The sequence below is a fragment of the Crotalus tigris genome, unplaced genomic scaffold, assembly GCF_016545835.1.
Source record: "Crotalus tigris isolate CLP2741 ecotype Arizona unplaced genomic scaffold, ASM1654583v1 scf7180000024346.1432988, whole genome shotgun sequence".
NCBI lineage: Eukaryota > Metazoa > Chordata > Lepidosauria > Squamata > Viperidae > Crotalus > Crotalus tigris.
This window is the reverse complement of record NW_024100515.1, coordinates 926,061-939,659: the sequence shown is the minus strand read 5'-3', so window position 1 is coordinate 939,659 and position 13,599 is coordinate 926,061. Positions and strand designations below refer to the sequence as shown.

At 43.4% G+C, this 13,599-nt stretch overlaps 1 long non-coding RNA gene across 2 annotated transcripts in view; it reads left to right on the top strand.

The window, feature by feature from the left end:
• LOC120300631 overlaps positions 1-13,482 on the top strand; it is a 71,588-nt gene extending 58,106 nt beyond the window's left edge. The window contains exons 3-4 of one of the 2 annotated variants that reach the window (XR_005554705.1): positions 4,797-5,415; positions 13,341-13,482. This is a non-coding gene — a long non-coding RNA (uncharacterized LOC120300631). Of the gene's footprint in view, positions 1-4,796; positions 6,677-13,340 lie in introns of those variants that run through there. The other variant, XR_005554704.1, reaches the window with a different exon arrangement.
• The last annotated feature ends 117 nt before the right edge of the window (positions 13,483-13,599 follow it).

Below are 13,599 nucleotides of genomic sequence, written 5' to 3'. Positions count from 1 at the left end.
TTTTCGGTACCGTTTTTGCTTGGGCGCAAAGGTGACACCGTTTGACATATTCTTCAATGTCTTTCCTCATCCCTGGCCACCAGAACTGGCGTCTCACTAGATGGAGTGTCTTTACAAATCCAAAATGGCCGGCTGTTTTTGAGTCATGACATCTGTGGTACACTCGGTTCCTTAGTGCCAGTGGAACGTATAGCTTATCCCCATACCAGGCTAACCCATCACGACGACTCAAGACCCCAGGGTTAGCCAAAATCCAGGGGTCTGTTAACAAAGCCGATCTCAGCCCATCCTCGAAGGCTCCTAACTGTGCACCCTTCTCAGGCAGGCCGGGACCCGGATTATACGGAGGTATGATAGCGTGAATCACCTGCTCTCTCTTGCTATTGTACTGTGGTAGCCGGGATAGTGCGTCGGCTAGGAAATTCTTCCCTCCCGGAACGACTTTCAGGTGGAATTTGAACCGTTGGAAGTATTGTGCCCATCGCACATGTTTGGGTGCTAATCTTCTTGGGGTTTGGAGGACCGCTAGATTTTGATGGTCTGTCCACACCTCGAAGGGGTGCTGTGCGCCCTCCAGCAAATGACGCCATGTCGACAGGGCCCATTTCACAGCAAACGCTTCCTTCTCCCACACTGCCCAGCGGCGTTCCGTGTCCGTGAATTTTTTGGACGTGTAGGCACACGGTTGTAACAGTCCGTCTGTATTACGTTGCAACAATATCGCCCCAATGGCAACATCGCTGGCGTCGGCCTGTACGACGAATGGCCGGCCTGGATCGGGGTGTATCAGAATGGGTTCTCGTGCGAATAGTCCTTTAAGGGACTCGAAAGCCTGTTGGCAGGCCATAGTCCAGGCAAGAGGTTGTCCTGGGCGAGGTTTTCCGGTTAATCGCTTGGTGCGCAACAGCTGAGTCAGCGGCAGGGCCACGTCAGCGAAGGAGGGGATGAACTGCCGGTAAAAGTTCGCAAACCCTAGAAACCGCTGTAGCTGACGACGGGTTTTTGGCGCTTGCCATTCCAATACGCATTTTACTTTATTGGGATCCATTTCTATCCCTGCCGCCGACACTCTGAAGCCAAGATAGTCAATACGCTCCTTGTGGAATTCGCATTTCGATATTTTACAGTACAGCTGAGCGTCTAACAATTTTCGTAGAACCGTGCGCACCAATTCCACATGTTCCTCTAGTGATCGTGAGTAGATTAAGATGTCATCCAGATACACGAGGACACCCTTGTATAAGTGGTCGTGCAGCACCTCATTGATCAGCTGCATAAACACAGCCGGGGCCCCTTGTAACCCGAATGGCATTACTTTGAACTGATAACTGCCTAGCGGACAGTTAAAGGTTGTTTTCCACTCATCTCCCTCCCTGATGCGAACCCTGTAGTATGCCTCACGGAGGTCCAGCTTTGTGAAGATGGTTCCAGTAGCCAAGTGGGTCAGAAGGTCTTTTATAAGGGGCAGGGGATACACCTGTTCTATACACACCGCATTGAGACCTCGGAAGTCTACACATAACCTCAAACCCCCATCCTTCTTTCCCTGGAACAGTACAGGGGCGGCCATCCGAGACCGTGCTGGTACTATAAATCCTCTGGCTAAGTTCTTATCCACGTACTGCCTCATCTCCTGTAACTCCGTGAACGTCATTGGGTACATTCAGGCCTTTGGGAGTTTCGCCCCAGGGATAAGTTCAATCGCGCAATCTGTACGCCTATGGGGAGGCAGACTGTCGCACTCCTGCTCACTAAAGACCATTGCAAGATCCTCGTACACTGCTGGGTACTCGCCCTGATTCCCATCCGTTATGTGATCTGCCCCTTCCCCTTTCATGTTGCTATTATACCGCTCCGGGACTGGTGGTTGAGGGCCTGCTGTAAGGCGTAGATGGCGGGAGCCATCTGCCCACCATATGGTTGGTGTCCATTTATCCAACCACGCCAACCCCAGGATAATAGCCTCTGACATGGATGGAACTACTATGAATCTCAACATCTCCCAATGCGCGGCTACTTCCATCCTAACGGGTTCAGTCACTAGCGTAGTCGGGGCCCCTCCTAATACGGACCCATCCACCTGCTCAAAGCGAATGGGGGACTTCAATCGGGTCACCCTAATATGCATCTGGGACGCCACCTCCTTGCTAATAAGACATCTGGTGCAGCCAGTGTCAACCAATGCCTGGAATGATTTTGTCTCCCCAGTGACCGGGCTAGTCAATGTTACCGGAATGTTAAATGGGACTATCGGTTCACTCACCATAGGATCCTCCACCTGACCTTCCTCTTCATATTCGTGGAGCACTGGGGTCGTATCACCAGGGAGTTGTTGGAACGACGTCTGAGCCGTCTGGGATGCAACTCGGGACTTCTCCGCCGTTCTCTTCGGCGTAACGCCCGGTCTTCCGATTGCCGTTGGTGTACCGGTCAGCTCGGTTAGATCTGTTATCCCGCACTCTGCGGCCCGGTGGCCCGGCCGGTTACAGCGGAAGCACCTGAATACGGGCTTCGGCCGGGTGGTACCCGGTACGGCTTGTGTACTGCCCTCTCCGGATCGGTCTGGAGCACGGCGCGCGGGCGGCCTGTCGGCATGTACGTCGGGACGGTCCCTCAGTCCAAATTCCAACTCCATGGCAGCTTTAAACCAGTCGATCAGGCGTCCCACAACTCCTCTCACCGCACAGGCGCGACGTATGTCCGAATCCAAGCCAGCCTGGAAGTGGTGAATCAGTAAACGATCCGGCCACGACCTCAGCCTCCCGGCCGCCTTTTGGAATTCGCGGATATAGGTCTTCACCGGTATACCCCTCTGCTTTAACCCCACTATTTGGGCCTCAGCTCTTTGTAACCGGGTTGGGTCGTCGAACCTTGCTCTCAGCGCCTCGAGGAACAGCCCTACGTCGGTCAACTCTCTTGCCTGGTCGCTGTATAGATCTGCGGCCCAAGCAGCGGCTTCACCCTGCAAGCATGCTGTGACCGCCACCACCATCGCCCAATTGGAGGAATATAAGGTGGTAGAGCGGTCCAGGTGGTTTAGCACGTGGCTCAGGAACACTGCTAACCGATCTGAGTCACCATCGAACGTGAGGGTGATCGGGGGGGGTTCCATACCATGTTCTGTGGCCATGGGGTTGGCGCCTGACCCCCGTACGGGGCAGTCCCCGGGTGTGGTATAGGGCGAAACCCCTCCCCCATGGACCCTGCCCTTTGTCTGTCGGTACCTAAAGATTGTCCTGCCGCCGGGCGTGGTCCCAGGCTGTAACGGGGTCGCTCCACTTCAACCCGCCCCGGGCCAGGGTCCTGGAACGCAAACTGATCACTTGATTTTAATTCCAATCCTGGACTGGACAGGCGGAAACGGGAGGAATAGGACGGACTGTCCTTAACAGGACTACGGAGTGTTGCGGGATGAAGACGTTCCCCGAACTGCTCTCTTAGCACATCTAAGGTATACTGTCCTGGAGCCGTGGAGCAGCTCCATTCCTCCTCCGGATCTCCAGTCACCCGGCGTTCCCTCCATCCGGTAAAACTCGGCGCTAACCGCCGCCCCCTATTGTCCTCTGGTCCTTCCCACGCCGAACCTAGCCACCAGTCGGCCTCGCCCCCCCCCGGGCGTTGTAGCTTTAAACTTGGTTCCAGCACCTCCGGAATGCGAACCCTCTCCTTTGGTCGCACTATTGGCTGCTTGACTGCTGCGCTGCCGACATCCGGACTCTCCAGCTGTTCGTCGGGTTCCGCCGCCTCTGCGGTCTCCACCGGGTCTGCCCCTTGTGTTCCCTCCGCCATGACGCTGCAGGCAACCGGCGTCGAACAGCAAGCAAGAAATGAGGGTAAACTTACTGTAAGGAACGTCCTTGAGTGAATCAGGCAAGCAATACACCAGGCACGCTCCAGAATGCAACAAAGTTTATTGCACGTTGCAGGAAACAAAGTTTACCCTGGGAGAGGCTCCAACCCCGCGCGCTATATGCCGTCCCGGGCTACACCCACAGCACACACCCTCATCAAGCCTTATAAGGATACCCCGCCCATAATCCACCCATCCACCCCACCCTGTGCTAACCTCCACCGCAGCAAGCCCCATGAAACAAGTCCTCAGTCAGTCCCACAGCAGCAAGCCCCGTGAAACAAGTCCGTCCCCCGCCCTAACTGATATTAGATCCTGTCAGACCCAGCGGCAATTCATAGCTCCTGCCCACAGCCCCCATCCCCCGTGTTGGCTTCCACGTGAGGACGTCACATGCCCAATCAGCTGGCTGCACGCAGATCACGCCGGCGGTGTAGGTGCCGTCCCGCCGGAGCCGCCAGGACGCGCTCGCCGTTGGCGCAGGCTGGAGGCTGCAAACGGCCAGGTTGGTAGCGGCCAGGTTGGTAGTGTGCTGGGTCTGACAGTAGGCTTTACAAAAGAGGCTTATGGGCAAAATCTTGAAGAATTCTATGCAATGGGACAAAGAAGAAATGAAAAGAAATCAAATCATAAGACAATATTTGAATGAATTAAAAATTAGAAATGTTAGAAGTAAAAAAGAAGGAATATAAAGTTGGTTTATTTGGTCAAGATTAAAACAAGCTATGATGTTATCTCTGATAATTCTTGATAGAATTTCTGTGGACATTAGGACTGAAAAGATGATGTTTTAGGGATTTGTTTATAGATAAATATGATCTATGAAGAGATAAATGTTTGCAACATTAAAGGGAGTAAAGAGTCACTAAATTTGTTTATACTTGGGGTGATGGTTGGAAGTCACTTCTTTATATATTTCTTCTTTCTTATTATATTTCTCTTATAGATACAGAAAGATCCTTCCAGAAAGAAGTAGGTTTTTAAAGATGGCCTGAAGAGAAAGTTTACTAGATATCCGGTAAAAGGAGGACATGTTCTCTGTTCACCAGGCATAGCCTAAAATCAAATATTGTCTGGCTTTTTGAGTACTTCTTCTTGAGCAATTTTTCTCTGTGTGACAGTGCTTCCCTAATAAGTGCTAATGGCAAGTTAACAAGCTCAGCAATACGACCTTAATTGGTTGATTAGTACCCTCCTGCTTGCCCTGCTGCCTGGAATTGACAGGACCTTAATCAGTTACATGTCAAAGGCTTTTGCCTCTTAACCAGCTCTAACACACTCCTGCAACTGAAAAAAACGGTCTTTCTGATGCTGGAAAAAAGTAATATATACTATATGTGTATGTTTATGTACTTTGGGGGGGCAGGTTTTCACTGTAACTTTTGTTGCAAATGCCAAAAAAGTTAAGCAATTAACATGTCCTCCTTTCCCCCCCTCCCCAGCTCATTTGTCCTCCTTTTCAATGGTCCATGCCCTCTTTTGACTCTTCAGATACATGATAACCCTACCTAGAGAGGGCCAAGATGAAGGCCATGTGGATCTCTGGAGGTATGCTGTCCCCCAGGGTAGGTTATTATTAAAATATCACTTTTTTTTCTTCCTAGCATTTTCCCACAAATGCAGAATTTTCTTTTTGTGAGTGTTGATCTATTGGTTGCAACAGGAATTGACTGATCAGCTTCTTGTCCAAGCCTGACATCAACAGCTGAGAATGATTGACTCAAAGTCATCCAGTGGGCTTTCATGTCTAAGTTGGGACTACAATTCACATTTTCCTGGTATTTTGACAGGTGCCTTAATCATGAGAGAAAGAAAGAGGAAGAGGAAGAGAAAGAGAGACTATTTATGGCTCTAATTAATCTTATTACTTGGGAAGAAGGAAGGAAATGAATTTCATCTAAAATAAAATATGTTCATATTTTATGGCATCTTTCCCAAAATGGTGTTGCTGGAAGTTAACTCATAATTCCCAGCCCAGCTCAGCTGAAAGGCACTAGCTTGCAAAAGGCTATTACAAGTACTCATGTTTATATTGAAGTCCTTACTCGAAGAACGGCAGTGATGTTTTGATATACAACTTAGTGTGATATAATACACATAGTTTCTAGTTAAAAACATGACTTATAATTTAACACTACTATTTTGATGCTTCAGTATAAAGGTGTTCTGTTATTGGATCTCTATTATTAGTATCTATTGTCTGTCCAAGACCTATACAGCTTTGTCAACAACATCAAACGTCAACTAGATTTTTTTCCCATTTCAATATGCACTCAGGGTATTTTGTTTTGAGAACTCCCCCCAAAGTAAGGAAGGCAGTCACTGCTGCATAATTGGAGCCTGGCCACTTTTTATGTGCATCAAAAAAGGAGGGGCTTCAACTGTATGGTCAGGACTGCCACCTGGATGTTTTTAACATTCCATGGAAGCCTCTGAATCCAGCTCTGATAAATATGTCTAACGTTAACAAGTTTGGATCCCAAATGGCTCCTCTTTCACATACTGCATAGGTAGGGACTATTTCGGACCACTTCCCCTTCACATTCAGCATCATGTGTTAGGTCCAAAAACTATTTTTCCAAGACTTCCCAATCCCCCAGAAGCAGATTTTCAGGGGACCACAAAAGGAATTATATATAAAGTCAACAATTTCCTAAAAGAACAATGTTCTAGCAACATATACCTAATTTAACATTGCCAATCACAATGTGTTAATCTAACAAATAAGGAGAATAAATAAAATCATTTGATTGGTTGATTTTCTAAAGAAGACAAGTTATCTTTGGGTCAAGCTCAATTCCAGATCACTCACGGTATATGTACACATCCGAGCATCTCTGGGGGGGGGGGGGTGTATGGTTTGAAATGTTTAACCAGTACTTTCTTCCTGAATGATTTTCAATTCCCCAGGCTAGCTGTACCCCTAACATACTCAGGTAGCTTCCCAGCCCCACATCCAGGTACTATAAAGAGATAGTTACCTACAGAAATATTTTGGGGAGATAGAAACTCATATTTAATAGGGCAAAGTGCCTTAAATATCTTGAATTTCAAAAAACCATAATATGTTGAAGACATCTTTTTTCATTACAAGAACATTTGTTCCACATCAGATAACATTTCTAACAATTTCTGGCAATTTAGGTCTTAATGATAATAATCACACCTATATTTCCTTAGCACTCAGCTACAAAGAAATGTGATTCTTAGGTCATAAAAGGACATTTTAATTTATCTGAAAAAGTAGAGTTTTAGGACAAAATAGGCTTTTAAACCCTGACTACATATACTGTTTTTAAACAATATTGGGCTTCTTATGGACTGATTTTTAGTCAAACAAAGCATTACAGGAAATGACACTCCAGATTTATAACATTGTATTGTTGTGGCAGCAGTAGATTCATGAAGTTCTGCTAAATATCTTGATGGGTTCTGAAACAGAAAGATGCAAACAGAAATACACTTTATGTACATTTGTTTTTAGCATTACCAATCTGATTTAAATAAAGTTCTATCAATATAAAGTGTATGCACCATTTGATTAATTTGATTTGACTGATCCAGTTGCCTTTTGAAAAAGCACCTTTGAGACAACTATGACCTAGATGACTGAGAATCTCCACAGACATTAGATTCAGTGTGTGATTGTTCATATGATGGCCTAGTTTCACTCAAATGAATAGGATTTTGTTCTGAGTAAATATGCATAAGACTTCAGCAATAATGTATTTTGTAACTGAGTTATATGTTCAGAGTTGGACTTAATTATTAGGAAATAGCAAAAACAAAAACAAAAAAAACCAGTGAAGATAGGCTCCCCTAGATTACCCCCAGTCCTGGCTTCAGAGTGAAATTATAGTAATATAAGATGCTCCTTGACCCCAAACACTCTAGAAAAATATTTTGCACTTGTTGAAGAAAGAGCTTTGAAGAAGGCCTATTGCAGAAATTTGAAGATCTGGATTTTACAAACTAAGAATTGGCAGATTCAATGAATGATATACTGGACTCTTTTAAGAAGATAGACTTATCACAACTGATTGGTAAACAATTTGGACTGGATTTTCCTGGGTAGATGGATAAGTTTTGGAAAATGGATTTATCATACCTAACCAGACAATAACTGACAAAGAGACTTTATATCTTGATTCACAGGAAAAGTGCTTAACAATGGATGTGGTAGAGATATTTACAGCGGGGGTTTAGAATACTGGAAAATAAGATATTGTTGGGAAAGCTTCCACTAAAAATCTTAAGGGAAAGTTTTATTATTAAGAATCAAACAAAGATATTTGATCCTGGATAGATCAGGGATAATGACTATGGTGATTTGTGGCAGATAAACTGTTGTAGACTTTTCACAAATTAAATACAACGACAGATTGTTAACAGACAGCTTTGAAGTTTAATTTTGCTATTGATTTACCTATTAACTATTTTGTTTTTACATATAATTGATAGATGACAGGCTAAGTTGGTTGTAAATAGATATAGAAGTTTATAGACTATGGGCCTACTTTGCAAAGGGAGAAACTAACATCGTTGCAATATATTTATTTGTAATCAACCAGGGGATATAATAGTTATATATGGGGGTTTTTTTTGTCCTTTTAAAGACACTTTTTAAATGCTCTGTCCATTTTGCTTGTTGTTTGTTAAATTTTATTTTTGGGAATTCGTATTTTAACTTTTTGAGCAAAATAAAAAATTAGAAAAAAATAAATTCTGATAATTTCAAACAAATATTTAAATCAACTTTATTTATTTATTTATTTACACTTTCCCAACCATCCCCATCCCCACTGAGCTGACTTCAGTCACTTGAGCACCCACTCCCACCTGGTAGCAGCTACCCCAGCATACATCCCCTACCCATACTCACATCATGCCTTACTTACCTACTGGTCTACTTGCAAGCCACCTGGGATTACCATCACTAAACAATGTGGTCACTTGATGTCTCGTTTATGACTGCATCACTCAGCAATGGAAATCCCAGTCCCCATTACTATTACCATTACTGATGACTACCTGTTTTGATTTCAGCTAGTAACCGTTATCTGACAAAATATTTCAATATGTACTTTTGAACTTTGAAATGTTTACTTATCTTTCATGTCTACAGAAACATGGTGGGATGAAACCCACAAATGGAACACACAGCTAGAGGGATTTAAATTATTTAAAAGAAACAGATCAAATAAAAGAGGAGGTGGAGTTGCTCTCTATAAAAGAAATAACTACATCTCCACAGAAATAGAGCACAACAATGACGAAAACTGTCTTGAATGCATTTGGGTCAATATAAAAGAGAGAGAAAAATGACATTGCCATAGGTGTATACTATAGGCCACCCAACCAAACAGAGGAAATAAATGAACTTTTTGCTAGTCAGCTAACTAAGGTATGTAGGAAGCACATCACCATAGTAATGGAGGAGTTTAATTACCCTGACATCAACTGGGAGACAAACCCTGCACCAAGTGGAAGATCAAACAGATTCCTGACCAACCTAGCAGACAACTTTGTCTCCCAAAAAGTAGAGAAGGGAACTAGGGGATTAGCCATTTGGGATCTAATTCTCACTAACAGAGATGAAATGATAGAAGGTGTTGAAGCCACAGGAATCTTGGAGGTAGTGATCATGCAATATTGGAATTCAACATTATGGAAGCACAAGCAATAGAACATAGTCAAACTAGAGTCTTGGACTTCAAGAGAGCTAATTTCAATAAACTTAGAGAGGGCTTGGGAAAGATTCCATGGATGAGAATCCTCCAGGGGAAAACAATGCAAGAAGCTTGGGAAATTTTGAAAAGCAAGATAATAGAAGCCCAGTCTAGCTCAATACCAACAAAGAGGAAAAATAACAACTCTCAAAAGAAACCAGCATGGCTGCATAAAGAACTCTCTAACAAATTAAAAGATTAAAAGGATAAGTATAGAAAGTGGAAAGAGGGGCACATAACTAAGTCAGAATATCAGCAAATAGCCTGAGCCTGCAAAGATGAAGTGAGGAAAGCCAAGGCTCAAAATGAACTAAGGCTTGCGACCAAAGTCAAAAATAACAAAAAAAGCTTCTTTTAATATGTAAAAAACAAGAAAAAAGTGAAGGAAACAATTGGTCCATTAGTGGGTGAAAGTGGTAAGAAGGTGACTAGCAATAGGGAGAAAGTAGAACTATTTAACTCGTTTTTTGCATCTGTCTTTACACAAAGGGAAAAAACAGACCAACCTATCAAAAATAGTGCCAATAAAAAACAGTATAGAAACACAAGTTAAGATAAGCAAGAAAATGATAAGTGAGCACCTGACCAGCCTAGACAAGTTCAAATTGCCAGGACCAGATGGATTACACCCCAAGGTTCTCAAGGAACTGGCAGATGTGATCTCAGAACCACTGAACTATATTTTTCAAAGATCTTGGAGCACTGGGGAACTACCAGAGGACTGGAAAAGAGCTGATGTAGTTCCCATCTTCAAAAAAAGAAAAAGAACGGATCCAGGAAATTACAGACCTATCAGCCTGACCTCAATACCTGGGAAGATTCTGGAAAAGATAATCAAACAACGAATCAGCGAACACCTAGAGGCAAACAAAGTCATTACTAAAAGCCAACATGGGTTTGTCAAAAACAGATCATGCCAGACAAATCTTATTGCATTCTTTGACCAAGTGACAAAATTAGTGGATCAGAGGAATGCTGTGGATATAATTTACTTGGACTTCAGAAAGGGATTTGATAAAGTAGATCACAACCTACTACTCGATAAGATAGAAAAATGTGGGTTAGACAGCATCACCACCAGATGGATTCGTAGCTGGCTGACCGGCCATACTCAGCATATGGTCCTCAATGGAATTGCATCTACATGAAGGGAAGTGTGTAGTGGAGTGTCCCAGGGCTCTGTTCTAGGCCCAGTGCTCTTCAACATCTTCATCAATGATTTGGACTAGGGGATAGATGGGGAACTCATCAAATTTGCGGATGACACCAAGCTGACAGGAATAGCCAACACTCCAGAAGACAGGCTTAAGATACAGGAGGAACTGGACAGACTTGAACACTGGGCACTATCTAACAAAATGAAATTCAGTGGTGAAAAAAGTAAGGTTCTACATTTAGGCAAGAAAAACCAAATGTACAGGTATAGTACAGGGGGTACCTTGCTCAATAGTAGTAACTGTGAGAGGGATCACGGAGTCCTAGTAGACAATGACTTAAATATGAGCCAGCAGTGTGCTGCAGCTGCCAAAAAAGCCAACACAGTGCTAGGCTGCATTAACAGAGGGATAGAATCAAGATCGCGTGAAGTATTAATACCACTTTACAATGCCTTGGTAAGGCCACACTTGGAATTCTGCATCCAGTTTTGGTCACCACAATGTAAAAAAGATGCTGAGATTCTAGAAAGAGTACAGAGAAGAGCAACAAATATGATTAGGGGACTGGAGGCTAAAACATATAAGGAACGGTTGCTGGAATTGGGTATTTCTAGTTTAACGAAGAGAAGGACAAGGGGGGACATGATAGCAGTGTTCCAATATCTCAGGGGCTGCAACAAAGAAGAGGGAGACAAGCTATTCTCCAAGGCGCCTGAAGGTAGGACGAGAAGCAATGGATGGAAACTGGTCAAGGAGAGAAGCAACTTAGAACTAAGGAGAAACTTCCTGACATTTAGAACAATTAACCAATGGAACAACCTGCCTCCAGAATCGGTGAATGCTCCAACACTGGAAGTTTTTAAGAAGAGACTGGGCAACCATTTGTTTGAAATGGTGTGGGGTTCCTGCCTGAGCAGGGGGTTGGACTAGATGACCTCCAAGGTCCCTTCCAACTTTATTATTATTATTATTATTATTATTATTATTATTATTATTATTATTATTATTATTATTATTATTATTATTATTATTATGGATCATCGCACAGTCAGCCAGATGTTCAGACTGGATTTGGCATTTTGTCTACCTATCGAGTCCTTACCCAGGACCTGGGATAGGCAGATGTGGATGTTTGATGGTATTACAGGTATCGTCGCAGGATGGAAGCAGTTCCTAATAAGGCCGCCTTTTGCAATTGACTAATAGCGAATTTGTCAATGCCAATGGTGTTCAAGTGGTGCTCCAGTTGTTTTGGGATTGCACCCAAGGAGCCTATTACTATTGGTACTACCCTTGCTTGCTTTTGCCACAGTCTTTCTATTTCTATTTGTAGGTCTTTGTATTTTGTTATCTTCTCCAGTTCTTTCTCTTCTATTCTGCTGTCTCCAGGCACTGCCACGTCCACTATCCAGACTTTTTTGTCTTTCTTATCGACAATTGTTAAGTCTGGGGTGTTATGTTGCAGGTGCTTGTCTGTTTGAATTCTGAAGTCCCAGAGCAGTTTAATTTTATCATTTTCTATGACTTTCTCTATTTTATGATCCCACCAGTTTTTGCTTACAGGCAAATGATATTTTTTGCAGATCTTCCAATGCACCATTGTTGCTACTTTGTCATGCCGCTGCTTGTAATCAGTCTGTGCAATCTTCTTGAAACAGCGCTGCTTGTAATCAGTCTGTGCAATCTTCTTGCAACAGCTTACCAAGTGGTCCACTGTTTCTTCAGCTTCTTTGCATAGGCGGCACTTACTGTCTGTTGCTGTCTTCTCAATTTTGACTTTGTATGCATTTGTCCTTAAGGCTTGGTCTTGTGCAGCCAGAATTAGTCCCTCGGTCTCTTTCTTCAATTTTCCTGCTCTTAGCCATTGCCAGGTTTTATTATTATCTGCTTTCCCAGCTATTTTTTTCATGTATTGGCCATGTAGTGCTTTGTCTTCCCATGCCTCTATTCTGTTCTTCATTTGGTCTTTCTTGTAGGCCAGTTTGGTCTCTCCAGTAGTTAGTAAGCCTTCCTGATATACTAATTTCAGTGCATCTTCATCATTGTTCTTCAGATATTCTTCCAAAGCCATTTTTTCTTCTTCAACCATCTGATGTACTTGTAGCATTCCACGCCCACCTATTTGCCTTGGTAGATAAAGTCTATCAATGTCACTGCGTGGATGAAGGGCATGATTCATTGTCATTATTTTTCTGGTCTGCCTATCCATTGCTTTTAGTTCTGCTTGAGTCCAGTCCACTATTCCAGCTGTGTACTTAATGACTGGGATTATTATTATTATTATTATTATTATTATTATTATTATTATTATTATTATTATTATTATCCTATCCCACCCCTATAGAGTAGTTTAATTTTTGTTTCTTGATAATTTCTGATAAATTAAAATACAGTGTCATTATTTCAGAAGCTTGTTATAGTTATTTTCCTTCTAAATTTAGAGTTATGAGAAAAGTTAATAAATACAAACTGATTTATATACAATTGTTTCTTGGAATTAAAACAAAATGTGACTTATTTTGCTTTCAATGTTACTTGGCCATTTAAAATTAATGTCAGTTAATATATATAAAATTTCATTAAGTTTATTCATTATTCTTTCAGGTTGGTTTATGATGATAGCCTAAATCAGTGGTTCTCAACCTTTTTAATGCCGCGACCCCCAACCGGTCATAAGTCGAGGACTACCCAACCAGTCATAAGTCGAGGACTATGCAACCAGTCGTAAGTCGAGGACTTTCCCTGCCTGGGCGCACTGTGCATGCATGGTGCCGCCCCCTGCGCCGGCCGAGGCATAGCTGGCAAGCGGCAGAGATGGAGCAGGCCGACCACCGACTGGGCCACCAGCTGGCCCAGCCCAAGG